We start from the raw sequence: 17,728 nt of genomic DNA, 5'->3' as shown, positions 1-17,728 counted from the left end.
GCTTCATTTCAGCTTACTGGCATTCAAATGCTTTGGTTCTTTAGGGACTAAAAATCCCACTGTGTTTCGTGTGTGTGTCTTAGTATTAACCCATATATTGTGTCTCAGGGCCACATTGTAGACCAGTGGTTCTCAACCTGGGGGTCGGGACTCCTTTGGGGGTTGAACTAAGACCATGTGAAAAGACAAATTCCCCATGGTGTTAGGAACTAAAGCTTCTATTCTAGCGCCTTGGAACATATTTTTACAATATGACCAATCAGGCGTTTACAATGGGGGTGTCATAGAAACATAGAAGTCTGACGGCAGAAAAAGACCTCATGGTCCATCTAGTCTGCCCTTATACTATTTCCTGTATTTTATCTTACAATGGATATATGTTTATCGCAGGCATGTTTAAATTCAGTGACTGTGGATTTATCTACCACGTCTGCTGGAAGTTTGTTCCAAGGATCTACTACTCTTTCAGTAAAATAATATTTTCTCATGTTGCTTTTGATCTTTCCCCCAACTAACTTCAGATTGTGTCCCCTTGTTCTTGTGTTCACTTTCCTTTTAAAAACACTTCCCTCCTGGACCTTATTTAACCCTTTAATATATTTAAATGTTTCGATCATGTCCCCCCTTTTCCTTCTGTCCTCCAGACTATACAGATTGAGTTCATTAAGTCTTTCCTGATAGGTTTTATGCTTAAGACCTTCCACCATTCTTGTAGCCCATCTTTGGACCCGTTCAATTTTGTCAATATCTTTTTGTAGGTGAGGTCTCCAGAACTGAACACAGTATTCCAAATGTGGTCTCACCAGCATTCTATATAGCGGGATCATAATCTCCCTCTTCCTGCTTGTTATACCTCTAGCTATGCAGCCAAGCATCCTACTTGCTTTCCCTACCGCCTGACTGCACTGTCCCTCTTATCTTCCTGCCAATCAGTGTAAAGCTCTGCATTTATTCATTCATTTATTGGATTTCTATGCCGCCTCTCTCTGAAGACTCGGGGTGGCTTACAACTTATAAAAACAGTAATTTACAATGGAATTAATTCAATTAACATAGAATTACATGGCTATCTAAAATCCCCAATTGACTTTAAAAAGAATCTATCACGCCCATTCTTACAACCATCACACAATCATTGCTTGGCCAGGAGGCAAGATCTAATCGATCCAAGCCTGATGACATAAATCAGTCTTAAGACTCTTACAAAAGGTGAACAGGGTGGGGGCAGTACGAATCTCAAGGGGGAGTTGATTCCAGAGGGCTGGGGCCCCCACAGAGAAGGCTCTTCCCCTAGGTCCTGCCAAGCGACATTGCCTGGTTGACAGGACCCGGAGAAGGCCGACTCTGTGGGATCTAACCAATCACTGGGATTCATACAGCAATAGGCGGTCCCGCAAGTAATCTGGTCCGATGCCATGTAGGGCTTTATAGGTCATAACCGACACAGAATTGGCGCTAGAGTTATGGTTGGGATTCACCATAACGTGCGGAACTGTATTAAGGGGCCGTGGCATTAGAAAGGTTGAGAACCACTGTTAATTGTAGACCAATGTAGTATTTCATTATTCTCAACCTCTGGAGTTCTCTCTCCAATGGCACCATTTCCTACTATTCTGAGTTACGGCAACCACAAAAATTGTGGGTAACAGGAACAGACTTATAGAAACATAGAAGACTGACGGCAGAAAAAGACCTCATAGGCCATCTAGTCTGCCCTTATACTATTTCCTGTATTTTATCTTAGGATGGATATATGTTTATCGCAGGCATGTTTAAATTCAGTTACTGTGGATTTATCTACCACGTCTGCTGGAAGTTTGTTCCAAGGATCTACTACTCTTTCAGTAAAATAATATTTTCTCATGTTGCTTTTGATCTTTCCCCCAACTAACTTCAGATTGTGTCCCCTTGTTCTTGTGTTCACTTTCCTTTTAAAAACACTTCCCTCCTGGACCTTATTTAACCCTTTAATATATTTAAATGTTTCGATCATGTCCCCCCTTTTCCTTCTGTCCTCCAGACTATACAGATTGAGTTCATTAAGTCTTTCCTGATACGTTTTATGCTTAAGACCTTCCACCATTCTTGTAGCCCGTCTTTGGACCCGTTCAATTTTGTCAATATCTTTTTGTAGGTGAGGTCTCCAGAACTGAACACAGTATCCCAAATGTGGTCTCACCAGTGCTCTATATAAGGGGATCACAATCTCCCTCTTCCTGCTTGTTATACCTCTAGCTATGCAGCCATAGCATTCCTCTGATGGGGAAGAAGTAGCCAAACGCAGAGAACTCGTATTACATCATGACTTTTGACTCTCAGTTCATTCTGTAATGCGTGCCTCCCCCCACAAATCTCTAACCACTGCATGGGGGGGTGCAGTGGTTCAGCACTGCAGGCTACTTCACCTGCTAGCTGCAGTTCAGCAGTTCAAATCTCACCACTGGCTCAAGGTTGACTCAGCTTTCCATCCTTCCGAGGTGGGTAAAAATGAGGACCCAGATTGTTGGGGGCAGGAGGCTGATTCTGTAATAGAGAGGGCTATAAAAGCACTATGAAGCTGTATATCAGTCTAAATGCTATTGCTATCTCTCCAAAAAGGTTAGTTGTGGTTTCTGGCTATCAAAAGATTGCCTAGCCTGCCTAAGACGGTTGCTGGTGGTGGGGAGTTTAATGACATAAAGCAGACCCTTCCCCTGGGCACACGATGGCAGAAGATCTCTTAGAGCAGTGTTTCCCAACCTTGGCCACTTGAAGATATTTGGACTTCAACTCCCAGAATTCCCCAGCCAGTATTTGCTGGCTGGGGAATTCTGGGAGTTGAAGTCCAGATATCCTCAAGTGGCCAAGGTTGGGAAACACTGTCTTAGAGGACTGGCAAACTACCTTTTAATCCTGACCTGTGAAATCCGCTGGAGGAAACACAGGCCTCCCTAGATGGCAAGCCGCAAAACGTGTTGGCCATTTCTATTCCCAGGGCTATTATTTATGAGAGGCCCACACAGGCTTCTCTGCTGTCAATAAGTAAACTCTGAACGTGACAAAGAACTCCAGTGTTGCAGGATTGCCTCTCAAATAAACACCTGCCTTTCAATGCATGTGAAGCAGCTGCAGAAGGAGTAAATATTCCAGTATTTATTTATTAATTTACTTACTTATTGACTTACTTACTTATTTACTTATTTATATTTCTATGCCACCCAACTCACTAGGTACTCAGGGCGGATCGCAACAAAAATACTATACAGTACTATCTTATGCTATCTATAGTATACTCCCAATACTACAGGACCTGCCTGTATAATACTGGGGTATTTTACAGGCAGCTTCTGACAACCTAGCAATTGGAAAGCACGTAAAAAACACACTGTAACTGCTGCTACATTAAAGAAGAACTCTGCTACATTGGTATTGTGTGTGTGTGTATGTGTGTGTGTATATGTGTGTACACACACACACACATATGTCAAATGTTTTTGCTGAATTTGAAAATTAGGGGAGACTAGTATAGATCTATTTCGGCCGTGTCTGGCCTCATCAGCTAGCCATACCCTCTGTGGGACTTGAACTTGCAGCCTTCGCCTTGTAAGGCAGAGAATTAACCTCTAGGCTACATTATTCAATCCCTTCAGCTCAGATATATATAATTTATATATAATATATATAAAATATATAATTTATCTGCCTTGGAATGGCCCCTGCGAGGGGCCGAGAGGCAAAAACAAAGCAAAGTTGCTTCCTCCTATATTTGGGGATACCAGGGTGATTTCAACAGAAAATCTTGCCTGGTAAAAGCTGATTCGGAGGGCGAACCTGTAGCAAAGAGATTAATATCCTGCCTTGGGTGCAGCACGCTACAGGTTCAAATCCCAGTAAGGGTATGTCTGGCTGATGAGACCATAACAAGATCAAAATAGATCTGTATTAGGCTTCTTTTTTTTCCACTTATCAGCAAAAATATGTAACCATGTATATATTCTTGTATATAAAGAAGTTTCTTATTTAAATGAGTCTCACTGCATCAGTCTGCCTGTGTGTGCTTTCTGGATTTAATTTTCTGCAACAAACTCTGATAGAGAATATATCTGCTGATCAAAACTCACTTTGGTAACAGGAAGGGCATCCGGCCATTAAAAAAAACCCTCTGCTAGCTCCATTCAGTTGCCCAGACTACACCCCTCAAGGGATTATGGAGTCTTTAAAAGAGGAGGATGATTAAGTACATTTACACTTGACTCAGAGGGATCCCTGTCATCCTATGATACAAAGCAACAATGAGGACGATAGCTGCTCAACCCTATGACTTCTGAGCTGCAAGGTAAATTTAGAAAGCTCACAGAGGTGTGTTGCTGGTTAGGAGGAATAATATTTATTAAAGGTCTCTGGCTTCCTTGGGAACTCTGTAAGGCTTAAGGAGTGAGGATAAATCCCAAAGTTTTTCTAAGTCTAACTAACAAGATTGGGAAGCAAGTGTTTCATGTTATCCCAATGGTACTTTTTCAAGAGACAACTGGACTTCCTTTTTTTTTTCTTTGAAGACCTTTTGCTTCCCATCGAAGAAGCTTCTAAGGCCCAGAGGGTTGGCCTTCTCCAGGTCCCATCGTCTAAGCAGAGTTGGTTGGCGGGGCCGCAGGGAGGGCCTTCTCTGTAGCGGCACCCAGCTCTCTGGAACCAGCTACTCCTGAGATCCGTACTGCCCCCACCCTACTAGCCTTCCAGAAAGCCTTAAAGACCTGGCTTTGCCCCATAAGATAGACATGATTTACTCAGGAGTTTCAAGTTGGCTTTTAAATTGTCTCTTTAGATGTCCCTCTTTATTGTCAGCCGCCCAGAGTCCTCCGGGAGTTGGGCGGCATATTGAATGAATGAATGATAAATAATCAATAAGTAAGTAAGTAAGAAAGAGAGAGAGAAAGAAGAGAAAGAGGAAGGAAGGAGGGAAGAGAAAAAGGAAAGAGAAAGGAAAGAAGAAAGGAAAGAAAGAAAGAAAAGCTCAGAATAATTACCCTTAGACATTTAGATGTGATTTTTCTTCCATGTGCATAAAAAAATTAACACTAAAGTAAACAATGTTCAGATTTTTAAAGTTATAGATATAGATATATTATTTTCACATTGGAATACATTCAGTATTGTATTCCAGTGTGAAAATAATACTATAATTCCAATTGAAATGCAGACCTGAGTCTTGAATGTAATGGCTTCATAACTAATAATATTTATATGTGTGCTGGTTAACAATTAAAGACATGTTCCTTACTCGCTGTAAAAAAAGAAAGAAAGAAAGAAGGAAGGGAAGGAAGGAAGGAAGGAGGGAAGGAAGGAAAGCAAGCCCAGTTGCCTCTTGGGAAAAAACACCTTTGGGACAACCACGACTGAGAATCTCCCTAGAGATTTGTTCATTTCATAGCTTTTGGAGAAATGGGTGTGGAATAAATTGGATCTGTTGCTGGTCCATCTTTACTGATGGGTGGGAGCCGCTGCCAACTTATTTTAATGGTCCACCCTGCGTTGGCTTGATCCAAAACGGCTCTTAGTTGGCGGGGTACCGGCGCATAATTTGAAGCGGGAGAGAGAGAGGAAAACTGGAGGAAGAGGGGAGAGTTTTCGCTGGTGCGTTTTCCCCGGGTTTTGGAGGAGGATGAGGTTGACCGGCCTTCAGCTGTATGGGAGGGGGAAGCCTGGGGGCCAAACTCTCTTCTTTGGGGGTTTCAGGTTCAGCAGTGGGGGGGGGGGGGGGCTTTCTCGTGAATTACGCGCAGGTCGCAGCGGAGATATTTGCTCTGCACACTTCTCCATCACCAAAGTTGCTCGGTTGGAAATCCCTCGCCGGTCCGCCGGACACCCTCCTCCTGGTGGATGTTGCTTGGCAGGATGCCCTCTTTGGTCCCAAGGCGTGTGCTTTTTTCTTCCCTTCCCTAATTCCCCATCCTCTGCAACAGGATCCGGCCCAGCCTTGCGACGCTTGAGAGTCGCACTTTTGGGACAACTTTCCAGCCTTTCAGCCTGTTCCTTCTTGCTCTTATTTATTTATTTTTTTTAGAAGGAACAGCCAGAATTGCTGGCCTCTTTTGAAGTATTTATTTATTTATTTGTCTGTCTGTCTGTTTGTAGACTCAGGGCGTCTTACAACAATATAGAAAAATAAAATACAGTGGTACCTAAGAACGCCTCTACTTAAGAACTTTTCTAGATAAGAACCGGGTGTTCAAGATTTTTTTTTTTTGCCTCTTCTTAAGAACCACTTTCTACTTACGAACCCGAGCTCGGAAAAATTTCCCAGGAAATTTGAGAGCGGCACAAAGGCCCAGCCAGTTTCCTGCCATTCCCCCTTTAATCCCGGCCATCTTGGGCTTTTCTAAGCTGCCAGAGGAGCCTTTCCGTGGCGCTTAAGGAGACTTTGGCAGTCCAGAGCAAACAAAGCATTTTCCTTTCTCTGGGCGCTTGGAGAGGGAATAAATCTCTGCGCCCAGAGAAAAGAAATGCTCCCTTCGCTGTCCTCCTCCTCTTCCTCCTCCTCCTCCCACCCAAATTCTACGCTTTTATTTCTTTCCTAATGGGTTTGCACGCATTATTTGCTTTTACATTGATTCCTATGGAAAAAATTGCTTCTTCTTACAAACTTTTCTACCTAAGAACCTGGTCACGGAACGAATCAAGTTCTTAAGTAGAGGTATCACTATACATATAAAAGTGAAACCCAACCTAACATTAAAATTAATACTTAAAAATCCTTATAATATAAAAATCCCTATAATAATATTGCAAAATATCTATATTGCAAAATATCTATATCTATCTGGCGGGTCCCAGGGGAAGAGCCTTCTCTGTTGCGGCCCCGACTCTCTGGAACCAGCTCCCCCCGGAGATTAGAACTGCCCCCACCCTCCTTGCCTTCCGTAAACAGCTTAAAACTCACCTCTGCCGTCAGGCATGGGGGAATTGAGGCACTCCTCCCCCTCCCCCGGGCCGATACAATTTATGTATGGTATGTCTGTGTGTATGTCTGGTTTAATAATGGGGTTTTTAAAATGTTTTTTAAATTTATTAGATTTGTTGTGAATTGTTTTATTGTATGTTGTGAGCCGCCCCGAGTCTACGGAGAGGGGCGGCATACAAATCTAATTAATAATAATCATAATAATCATAATAATCATAATAATCATAATAATCATAATAATCATAATAATCATAATAATCATAATAATCATAATAATCATAATCCACTGGAACTTGTGCCGGAACTACCATTTACCAGTGGCAAAGGACTGGTGGGATCATAAGCCTGAAAAAGTGGTCGAAAATGAGCAAGCAAAACTACTGTGGGACTTCCGACTTCCGACTGACCGAATTCTGAAGCATAACACACTAGACATTGTAATCGTGGAGAAAAAGAAAGTATGGATCATCGACATCGCAATCCCAGGGGACAGCAGAATTGAGGAGAAGCAGCTAGAGAAATTAGTGAAATACGAAGATCTAAAAATCGAGCTGCAACAACTCTGGCATAAACCAGTGAAAGTGGTCCCAGTGGTACTTGGCACGCTGGGCGCAGTACCAAAGGATCTCAGCGGACATTTGAAAACCATTGGAATTGACAAAATCTCCATCTGTCAATTGCAAAAGGCTGCTTTACTGGGATCGGCAAACATAATTCGCCGCTACATCACGCAGTCCTAGGTGCTTGGGAAGCGCCCGACTGGTGATGAAATACGAAATCTAGCATAGTGATCTTGTTTGCTGTGTTGTACTGACATAATAATAATAATAATAATAATAATAATAATAATAATAATAATAATAATAATAATCCCACCCCATCCTGGGGCCAGTCAGAGGGGTATTAGCCAGTTCTCTGAATTACTCAAAATTTCTGCTAACCAGTTCTCCCCTGGTTGCCACCCAAGAGCTCTTCCTTACCAGAAAAGCTCCTCTGATGGCCATGGGAATTTCTTCCTGCCTACTTCCCTTCTGCTAGTCTTTGCCAGGTTCCTCCTCTTCTGTCTTCCTGCTTGCCAACCAGATGCTGATCTAAGATATTCAAGAAACCATTTAGGAGGTTCCCCCCCTTTCTTATTTTTTTTTGTTCCCAGAAATAGCGCAAATATATCTCGTATCGGGTTATTTTTGCCTGCAAATGTTTGTTTGAATCAGTGGGATCAACTGAAAAAAGGCACCTGTTGCTATGGAAAACTTGATGCAGGACACTTTTTTCCCACCGCCCAAGTTTTGATTATCCTTGCGTTGACCTTGATAAAGGCTGCCCTGCTGCTGCAGAAAAAGAGACAGGAGAAGTGAGAGGAGAAGGAAGGAAGGAGAGGGAAGCGTAGGGGAGAAGGGAGAATGAAATCTATAAAGTAGAGACAAAACTAAGAAAATGCATGTACAGTGGAACCTCTGCCTACGAACACCTCTAGTTACAATCTTTTCTAGATAAGAACCGGGTGTTCAAGATTCTTTTGCCTCTTCTCAAGAACAATTTTCCTCTTACAAACCCGAGCCTCTGAAACTGTAACTGGAAAAGCCTCCGTGGGGTCTCTCTAGGAATCTCCTGGGAGGAAACAGGGCTGGAAAAGGTGGGGGGAAGCCTCCATGGGGCCTCTCTAGGAATCTCCTGGGAGGAAACAGGGCTGGAAAAGGTGGGAAGAAGCCTCCATGGGGCCTCTCTAGGAATCTCCTGGGAGCAAACAGCCTCCACCCTCCCTGTGGTTTCCCGAATCAAACGCATTATTTGCTTTTACATTCATTCATATGGGGAAAATGGCTGCTTCTTACAAACTTTTCTACTTAAGAACCTGGTCATGGAACAAATTAAGTCCATAAGTAGAGGTACCATTGTACATGGTGACTGCCCGTCATTTTTCTTTTTCTTTTTTTAAAAAATAATTATTCTTTAGAAAGAAAAGAAAAATAATTTAAACAAACAAAACATAAAGAAAAAAACAAAGAAAAAAACAAGATAGACAGACAAATGAGCATATAAATTTAAACAACATATAAAACGAATTCAGTTTCAATGGTGTTCTATATATGCACATAAATAGTTGCTTATCATCTATTAATATTTTCTTTCACTACATACATGTATTTATTTGTTATATAGACGACATAATTTGTCAACTATTCTACTCCATATTGTTGATTATCACTATCAAACGACCTAATATTAAGTATTTGCATTTTTTTATTGCAATCAGGTTTTACAGCATTTCCTTCAAACAGCTGGGGATAATGGAAGGAATAGTCCTGCAGGATGAAAAGAAGCAACTTGTTAAGTCAAGAGACAAATCAAATTATCTGTTCCCTTGCCTCTTGCGCTGGAATAAAGCACCCATTTACAATTGCAAATCCACCACCAAATAATTTAAAATCAATAGCAATAGCATAGCATTTAGACTTATATACCGCTTCACAGTGCTTTACGCAGTGTTTCCCAACCTTGGCAACTTGAAGATACTTGGACTTCAACTCCCAGAATTCCCCAGCCAGAGAATGCTGGCTGGGGAATTCTGGGAGTTGAAGTCCAGATATCTTCAAGTTGCCAAGGTTGGGAAACACTGCTTTACAGAACTCTCTAGGAAGTTTACAGAGACTAATCATATTGCCCCCAATAACTTGGGTCCTCATCAAGACCCAGATGGATTAATCAAGAATTACTCAAGAATTAATTTTTCTACTAACAAATCTTTGTTTCAGTTTCTTTCGATTTTTAAAAAAATTTGGTTTTGTTTGAACTGGGAAGAAATTGGCATTAACATTATCTTCAATTATTTCTAGGAAGGAGATGAAATATTTATGGTGCAATCATTATCTTTTCAAGCCTACTAACTGATATTTATTATGGTCCCTGGGGTGTCATAGGAAATGTGGTGGATATTTCCCCAAATTAAAAAGAAAATCTGGCACAAAACACAAATTTGGATAGAAGAAATGGTACAGCAAAAGCTGGAACTAAAACCAGAAATATTTTTACTTGGCATTTTGGAAAAACCAATGAAGAAAGAACCCTACTATCTAATTCAGCACATAACAATGGCAATAAGGATAAATATTGCACAATATTGGAAGCAGGAAAAAACACCATCCAAAAGAAGTCTGAGATTCTCGATTGTGCAGAATCAGATAAAATGACAATGGAGCTTAAAGATCAAGAAAATTCAAAGTATTCTGAAATATGGAAAGAATTTTATGAATGGCTTGAAAAAAGGGGAGGAAAAGGAAGCTGTATGAAAGACTTCTGAATAAGTTTAAAATGGTTTAAAATATTAGATTTATTGAAGAAATTTGTAACAATTGACTATATATGCGAGAAGATAGGGAAAGAGGATAAAAGAACATAGGTTATTTCAAAATTGGTTATAGACTAGACTAGACTAGAATAGAATAGAATAGAATAGAACAGAACAGAATTCTTTATTGGCCAAGTGTGATTGGACACACAAGGAATTTGTCTTGGTGCAGATGCTCTCAGTGTACATAAAAGAAAAGATACATTTGTCAAGAATCATGTGGTACAACACTTAATGATTGTCATAGGGGCCAAATAAGCAATGAAGAAACAATCAATATTAATTAAAATCTTAGGATACAAGCAACAAGTTACAGTCATACAGTCCTAAGTGGGAGGAAAAGGGTGATAGGAATGATGAGAAAAAACTAGTAGAAATAGAAGTGCAGACTCAGTAAAAAATTGACAGTGTTGAGGGAATTATTCGTTTAGCAGAGTGATGGCGTTCAGGAAAAAACTGTTCTTGTGTCTAGTTGTCTTGGTGTGCAGTGCTCTGTAGTGACGTTTTGAGGGTAGGAGTTGAAACAGTTTATGTCCAGGATGTGATGGGTCAGTAAATATTTTCACCACCCTCTGTTTGACTTGTGCTGTATACAGGTCCTCAATGGAATTATACATATGTCCAAACAGTATCCGCTGATAATATTCATCATAAGATAAATTGATAAGTTAAAACTCAGCTGCCAACGATACAGCAGGGGTGGGGTGGGGTTATGTTTGCTTTTGTTATGTCTATGATTTTCTTTTTCACTTTTTTCTGCTCGCTTTGATGGTGAATGTAAAGATGTAACGATTGAGAAAATGTTCTTTTAAATGTACGTACAGTGATACCTTGTCTTAAAAAGTTAATTGGTTCCGGGACGAGGTTCTTAAGGTGAAATGTTTGTAAGACGAAACAATGTTTCCCATAGGAATCAATGGAAAAGCGATTAATGCATGCAAGCCCAAAATTCACCCCTTTTGCCAGCCAAAGTGCCCGTTTTTGCACTGCTGGGATTCCCCTGAGGCTCCCCTCCATAGGAAACCCCACCTCTGGACCTCTGTGTTTTTGCAATGCTGCAATTTCACTGAGGCTCCCCTCGCTGGGAAACCCCACCTCTGGACTTCCGTTGCCAGCGAAGTGCCCGTTTTTGTGCTGCTGGGATTCCCCTGCTGGGATTCCCTTGCAGCATCACAAAAACACAGAAGTCCGGAGGTGGGGTTTCCCATGGAGGGGAGCCTCAGGGGAATCCCAGCAGCGCAAAAATGGGTGCTTCGCTGGCAACGGAAGTCTGGAGGCAGGGCATCCCAGCGGCAGCGGTGGGTTTGTAAGGTGAAAATAGTTTGTAAGAAGAGGCAAAAAAATCTTAAACCCCGGGTTTGTATCTCAAAAAGTTTGTATGACGAGGCGTTTGTAAGATGAGGTATCACTGTATTTGAAATTTAAAAAAAAAAATTTTTAAAAAAGGAAATGTATCACAGGAAATGTTGGTGGATCACTATCAGTTGCTTGTGGCATTTGGACATACCCAAAATTCAACGTAGATGAAATCTCTACATTGTGACTCTCACCTGGGTTTTTCCAAACTCAACTGACGACCTTGGGAAATGGATAGGAAGAATATTAGAAATGGGATGAATGGGTTAAAGGGCCCCCTATTGGTCAAAGTGGGAATCACAGGCTCCTGGTTTGGTGAAAACATTTTTTCCAACTTTGGGATTTTTTTCAATTGTGGCTTCTTGTTGACGCAACACGTGCCCGTGTCTTATTCACTAATTTTTATGAGTCTCTGAAATAGTTCTGACCTTCATTAAAATATTTCCTCTTTTCTTTTCTCTATTGCTCTATACTTTTTCCCCAGATAAAAAGCTTGCAATGACTCTGGAATTAGTCATGTGCCACTAAGGATGTTGAAGTGACTAAGACATTTCGACCCTGAAAGTACTATGGGGAAACACGATGGAGGCAAAGTTATGTGTTTATTGAATTTTACATGCCACCTTTTACATAGGAGCACCAGGTCCATCACCTGAATCCCCACATTTTTAACTCTAGAGAATAAAATAGAGAATAGAAACATAGAAACATAGAAATCTGACGGCAGAAAAAGACCTCATGGTCCATCTAGTCTGCCCTTATACTATTTTCTGTATTTTATCTTAGGATGGATATATGTTTATCCCAGGCATGTTTAAATTCAGTTACTTTGGATTTATCTACCCCGTCTGCTGCAAGTTAGAATTCTTTATTGGCCAAGCGTGATTGGACACACGAGGAATTTGTCTTTGGTGCATCTTCTCTCAGCATACATAAAAGAAAATATACATTTGTCAAGAATGTCATAGGGGTCAAATAATGAATGACAAAACAATCAATATTAATAAAAGTCTTAAGGATATAAGTAACAAGTTACAGTCATACATAAATGGGAAGAGATGGGTGATAGAAATGATGAGAAAAAACTAGTAGTAATAGTAGTGCAGACTTAGTAAATAGTTTGACAGTGTTGAAGGAATTATTTGTTTAGCAGAGTGATGGCGTTTGGGAAAAAACTGTTCTTGTGTCTAGTTGTCTTGGTGTGCAGTGCACTGTAGCAACATTTTGAGGGTCAGTAAATATTTTCACAGCCCTCTTTTGGACATGAAAAAAAAAACATTTAAAATTTGCTAAACCTGACAAAAGTCACCCACTCCCGTTTTCGATTTTTGCTTTTTTAATTCCACGCTCAGAATCTTTATTCAGCACCAGGTTGAGGAAGGATGATGACTTGGAAAGTGGATCACTTTGAAAGCCCCATGCTTGGTTAGGAAACCAAATGATCTTGGAATACTCCAAGCCCAGGAGGTCCAGATATCAGTGGTGGATTGCTCCCATTTCAGACCAGTTCTTAGAACCAGTAGTGTCAGTGGCGGGAGGCTCCACTCACCTGCCTGGGATGCTCCACCCACTTTCCTGGGATGCTCCTCCCACCCAACCAGGATGCTCCACCCACCCGTCACCTGCTCTTGTTTGGTTTTTTTTAAAATACCATAGTCTTTATTGGTTATATACATTAAAACAGACAAACGAAACATATATAACAAAGAAAAAAAGAAAGAAGAGAAGAAATAAACAGTTTCCATTATGATTATGATTATGATTATGATTATGATTATGATTATGATTATGATTATGATTATGATTATGATTATGATTATGATTATGATTATGATTATGATTATGATTATGATTATGATTATGATTATGATTATGATTATGATTATGATTATGATTATGATTATGATTATGATTATTTATTTATTTATTTATTTATTTATTTATTTATTTATTATTGGATTTGTATGCCGCCCCTCTCCGCAGACTCGGGGTGGCTAACAACAATGATAAAAACAGTATGTAGATTATGATGATGATGATGATGATTATTATTATTATTATATTATTATTATTATTATTTAGATTTGTATGCCTCCCCTCTCCGAAGACTCGGAGTGGTATTACAATAATGTAATGTAATTGTACTTGGTACAAATCATAAAAGAAAGAAATAGTAATGCGACTATATGAGATTATTTTACAATACTGTATATCGAGTTTGTCTGTAATGGCTTATCACTGTGTACTCAATATACGTATAAATATATAAATATAAATTTATATAATTTGCATTTTCCCTCATACTCTTTGTGTATAGGTTATATATAGTCAATTTTAATCTTCATAGATTTATAATTTAACTGTCTAATCCTTTCACCTATACAATTAGTTTGTCAACCATATTGCTGGCTGCTAATTTGCGACTTTTAGATTTAAATCAAAATATTTCAAACTAATTTAGTTTGTTCATTCTTTGTGACATTTTGGATAGTCATCTGTCGATATGTTTACAGTTGTGCAGAAGTGTGCGAGCATGAGTGTGAACCAGTGGCAAAATTTTATTTGTTTGTTTGGATTTCTATGCCGCCCTTCTACGTAGACTCAGGGCGGCTTACAAAAACAGGAATAAATACAAAACGTGACATGGAAAATCCCAAACATAAAAACAAATTTATCTATCTATCTATCTATCTATCTATCTATCTATCTATCTATCTATCTATCTATCTATCTATCTATCTACCTACCTACCTACCTACCTACTTACTTATTTATTTTGTATGCCACCCCTCTCTGGAGACTCGGGGCGGCTAACAGCAATAATAAAACAGCATATAATAATAATAATCCAATACTAAAAACAGTTAAAAGCCCATTATTATAAAAACCAAACATACTTACAGACATACCATGCATAAAATTGTAAAGGCCTAGGGGGAAAGAGTATCTCAATTCCCCCATGTCCCAATACTAAAACCCCAAGGTTAATTAACACTAGACACTCAAATTCATCCTATCACACTCATTAATTCATATCATCAGCCAGAGCAGGATGCCAACACTCAATGGCCCCAAGTTTGTCAGCAAAGGTGAGTTTTTAAAACCTTATGAAAGGCCAGGAGGGGGGTGGCAGTGTGAAGCTCTGGAGGAAGTTGATTCCAAAGGGCCGGGGCCACCACAGAGAACGCTCTTCCGCCAGTACCCACCAGCTATCATTGCTTAGCTGATCGAACCCAGAGAAGGCTGACTCTGTGGGATCTGACCAGCCACTGGGATACGTGAGGCAGGAGACGGTCCCGTAGGTAATCTTGTCCTAAGCCATGTAGGGCTTTATAAGTCATAGCCAACACTTTAAATTGCGTTCAGAGACCAATCGGTAGCCAATGCAGTTGTAAAATTATTTACAACCCATCACTGCCAGATGTCCATGGAATTTTTCAATCATCCAGGTCATTATTGTCCCAAAACTGCATCTCCAAAAGGCAGCTGGACCTTTTTTGGGGGTGGCGGGAGTGATAGAATAGAATAGAATAGACTTTTTATTGGCCAAGTGTGATTGGACACACAAGGAATTTGTCTTGGTGTATATGCTCTCAGCGTACATAAAATAAAATATATATTTGTCAAGAATCATGTGGTACAACACTTAATGATTGTCATAGGGGTCAAATAAGCAATGAAGAAGCAATATTAATAAAAATCTTAGGATATAAGCAACAAGTTACAGTCATACAGTTAACATGGGAGGAAATAGGTGATAGGAATGATGAGAAAAACTAGTAGAATAGAAGTGCAGATTGAATAGAAAGTCTGACAGTGTTGAGGGAATTAGTTGTTTAGTAGAGTGATGGTGTTCAGTCTGCGGAGAGGGGCGGCATACAAATCTAAATAATAAATTTAAAAAACTGTTCTTGTGTCTAGTTGTCTTGGTGTGCAGTGCTCTGTAGCGACGTTTTGAGGGTAGGAGTTGAAACAATTTGTGTCCAGGATTGGAGGGGTCAGTAAATATTTTCCCCGCCCTCTTTTTGACTCGTGCAGTATACAGGTCCTCAATGGAAGGCAGATTGGCAGCAATTGTTTTTTCTGCAGTTCTGATTATCCTCTGAAGTCTGTGTCGGTTATAGAGGTGCAGATGACAGACTCAATGATTCCTCTGTAGAACTGTACCAGCAGCTCCTTGGGCAGTTTGAGCTTCCTGAGCTGGCGCAGAAAGAACATTCTTTGTTGTGCTTTTTTGATGATATTTTTGATGTTAGGTGACCATTTTAGGTCTTGAGATATGGAGGGTGTTCTCTCAATAATGGTTTGCTTCTCGTCCAAGACGTTCTCAAAAGACCCCAAGAAAGTCCAGTTGCCTTTTAGAAAAACACCTTTGGGATGCTTTTGGATATCCGGAGTATCTGTTGACAATTGCGTGTTAAAAGAATATCTCCAAACTTCTAAATTCCTGTGTCCAGATGAGGTCTACACCCAGCGTTTCATATTGTCAACAAAAGATTTTGAATCGATCGGGACTCGCCCATCCCATTATCAAGTCAGAGCGTGATTCAAGCCTTCCAACAACAACATTATCTCGACTCCGATGAAATTGGGGAAACGTAAGTTGCTGAGATATCACGTTTTCCAAATCCCAAGATGAGCTCACCCAGCCAACACAGCTGGTGGTGATGGAGAAAAAATCCGAACAAATAGGCACACAAACAGAACCGCTCCGAAATTCCATGGGAGTCAAACAGATGACCTTCCACTAATGTCCCAATAAAGTCACTGCAAATTCATTTTGCACGTTATTTTGTTATCCTTGTAAAGTTCGTCAGTGGTTTTTTTTGGTCCCATGTAGTGTTTTGTTGAGAAACTAGATAGCCTTGTAAATAAAGAGACTGATTACACACCTTGGTAGCTTGATAGCTACCCATCACCCGATAGCTCAATAGCTATAGCTAGATAGCTTGGTACCCATCACAACAATGGATAAAGAGATGCTTCTCTGTTTTAGCATAATGTCTGCAAAACAGAGATGTAAAAGGGACAGAGATGTAACTGATGATTGAACGTCAAAATTGAACAGGTCCAATACGGGCTACAAGAATGGTGGAAGGTCTTAAGCATAAAACTTATCAGGAAAGACTTAATGAACTCAATCTGTATAGTCTAGAGGACAGAAGGGAAAGGGGGGACATGATCGAAACATTTAAATATGTTAAAGGGTTAAATAAGGTCCAGGAGGGGAGTGTTTTTAATAGGAAAGTGAACACAAGAACAAGGGGACACAATCTGAAGTTAGTTTGGGGAAAGATCAAAAGCAACATGAGAAAATATTATTTTACTGAAATAGTAGTAGATCTTTGGAACAAACTTCCAGCAGACGTGGTAGATAAATCCACCATAACTGAATTTAAACATGCCTGGGATAAACATATATCCATCCTAAGATAATATACAGAAAATAGTATAAGGGCAGACTAGATGGACCATGAGGTCTTTTTCTGCCGTCAGACTTCTATGTTTCTATGTTTCTATAAGGATGATTACTGTCCCCCACCAATGAGGATAAATCAGTTTGTTGATGTTTATGAAAAGGGAGTTATAAATAAAACAGATGTAGTTGATGATGATAAGAGGCAAACAAATAATGGTAATAATGTTCTTTGTGTAATGTGCATGAATGCTCAAAGGTTGAACAACAAGCTCTGTGAGTGAATTGGCCATAATATCTAGAGGTAATTTGGATCTGGTTGCCATAACTGAAACATGGTTTAAGGACTCCAATGAATGGGAAATATCCATACCAGGATATACATTGTATAGGAAGGATAGAGTAGAGAGAAGGGAATTAAACATGCCTGGGATAAATATATATCCATCCTAAATACAGGAAATAGTATAAGGGCAGACTAGATGGACCAGGAGGTCTTTTTCTGCCATCTATCTTCTATGTTTCTAAAACAGCTACTGGGTTTTGTAAACCATAGCAATAGCACTTAGACTTATATACCGCTTTGCAGTGCTTTTACAGCCCTCTGTAAGCGGTTTACAGAATCAGCATCTTGGCCCCAACAAATTTGTTCCTCATTTTACCCACCTTG

This window comes from Erythrolamprus reginae, chromosome 10 (genome assembly GCF_031021105.1).
Source record: "Erythrolamprus reginae isolate rEryReg1 chromosome 10, rEryReg1.hap1, whole genome shotgun sequence".
NCBI lineage: Eukaryota > Metazoa > Chordata > Lepidosauria > Squamata > Dipsadidae > Erythrolamprus > Erythrolamprus reginae.
Note: the sequence above shows the minus strand (reverse complement) of the source record.